The following is a 2,434-nucleotide window of genomic DNA, read 5'->3' as shown; positions in this document are numbered from 1 at the left end:
ACCGATCGCGATCACGGTATATCTTATGCGTGCATGCGGTGAATGTAGGTACTCTTTATTATTATGTTTTTCTTTGATGTGCACTGGCTTTTGACTCATTTGCCTATTATGTGTGTGTATGACTTTGTGTACACCGTATGTATGTATGCTTGTGTCTGTGTATACCGTGTGTCATGCGTATGACATGTTTACTTATTATATTATACCTTCTCCACCACGGTATCTCAATTATACAGTAACATTTTGCTAAGGCATTCGTTATGGCAAGTATATTTTAAAGGTGCCGTGTCTAAATACGCTCGTGAAATACTTCTCGTACACTTTATAAAAGTATAGTCGGCCGGTTAACTCCCTAAATATATATAATATAGCCAGGCTAGGATCGAATCGGTTTTTTAAAAAGAAACAACGGCCCCGTTAGAAAAGAAGTGTGACCTCGATTCGAATTTATATATATTTATATATGTATATATAGGTATGCGGCTTGCACATTCGCGGCCCGCGCTAATTTTTCCCTAATCGCATGCAGTTCCTCCATCTAGATTTGTACGCCTAATTATTCCGTTAGTAAAATATATCGAATTGCAAATTGCTACGTAAATCGCAAAACGAGAAGAAGTTAGATCTCGAAAAGCACGAGTGTGTGTTCCTTCGGCCAGAACGCGTACGGCTACTAACTTCCACTCGGTATAAAGAGTGACGCCTAACGAGGTGCAACTGCATCTCCGAGATGTCGTACGACAGCTTGAGATATTCGTACATACCAAGCGTTATTAGCTGAAGGTCCGATTGATTTTCTCGTTCGAATTAATGAATGTTTGCTATTAATTATTGCTTACTCACAGCATGAGTTGACTTTAATGAAATACGCACAGCAGCGTAGAACGGCGTAGAATCGGCATATTCATTTATTATTATTACTTTGTATTCTTATGATACATGTCAGATTTTTTGCGAGTAATGGCGTAGCCATTAATGAAAGTAATTAGCTCGCTCTTGCGATTAGAATTATTAAAATTTGAATATAAATTTCTACATAAATTTGGATAAAACTGTAATAAATTTATTTATCCTGCACGTATTCTCAACGAAAGAGTCTAACTATTGGATTCTTTTTTAATATTAATATCCTCAAATAATCAGAGACAAAAGTACTGTTTTATAAGCTACACCATTAGTATCGCGAAAGATGCCGACACTGTACTTATAAAGAATCGCAGCATTCTTACTCTGCCATGTATTTCATCCAAATTTTACTATTTCTGCAGCTAAATCTTCGAAAAATTTTATTTTACGAAACAAGTAAATCTTCAGATCGCTAAAGAAACGGAAGCGAAGTCGCGTAGAAAAATCGAAGCACATTTCATTGAAATATCTCTTTCCTCTCATTCATCTAATCGCTTTGTTCAATCAAGCAAACTTTCACTATAACTGATAATGGTTCCCGCTGTAGTCTGCTTTCTTTCGCACGCTCGAAAAAAACGATCGTAATTACAAACGCAATAACGTGTAATAGAAAAAACGTTGGTAGATTCATATCAGCGCCGCAACAGCGTACATACATATTCATACCATAAGCACGACGTCGAATTCCCGCTCATGGTGTGAACCCTGTAGAAAACTCTTTCGTAGAAAATTGACGCTAGGGTAATGTTTTCTTCATTTTATTTTTTTTTTTACAAGGCGTACTACACGCAGGTTTCCCAGCTAGCTGCCCTAGCTGTCACACGGTGTCACGATATTTTAAGAGATCCAAAAAGCACGAAAATTAAAAACTTCTTAATATGAAATTCTAATTAGCAGCAGATATTATCGAAACAGATATGATATAAATTCGATGAGATAGTCGTTTAATGCGGCTTCTGATAAGGGATTATCTGCTGCTCTTTCGATCGCGGCGTTCTATGGCTTTTTTTTTTTAAAAAAAGAAAGAAAAAACTGTGACCTGTGATAGCACCATTGCATTCAAGAAACTGTTAAGATCTACGTGATTACACACTTCTATTTAATATTATACAAGAATTATACCGCACGCGCGTGTGAGCTCTGATGTGTGCATATTTCGTTGTTTCAATCACATTTGATTTTCGAACAGTTCTAGAAAAACGGATAATGGTAGCGGATCTTCAAATGATACGTTCGTATCATTAAACATCGTTAAAATAATTTCAAACGGTATTCAATCGGAATAATTTTGTATATTGTAGATGTGTTTAATAGTGTGCAACACTATGGAATAACAATAAAATACGTTTTTATTGCAAATCGTTCTGGGAGTACCGTGTCACCGTGCGAAAACTATTGAGAAACACTTAACAGCGGATCATCTAATAGCATTTTATTTAGCTTTGGACAGTCGCATGTTTCTTTGTCGATCGTTCTTACAGCTTTTGATCCTTGAAACCGGAAACGGAAATAGTAAGTCTACTTCGAA

This window comes from Mycetomoellerius zeteki, unplaced genomic scaffold, assembly GCF_001594055.1.
Source record: "Mycetomoellerius zeteki isolate Tzet28-1 unplaced genomic scaffold, Tzet1.0 scaffold70, whole genome shotgun sequence".
NCBI classification, from domain to species: domain Eukaryota; kingdom Metazoa; phylum Arthropoda; class Insecta; order Hymenoptera; family Formicidae; genus Mycetomoellerius; species Mycetomoellerius zeteki.
This window is presented reverse-complemented; position numbering follows the sequence as displayed.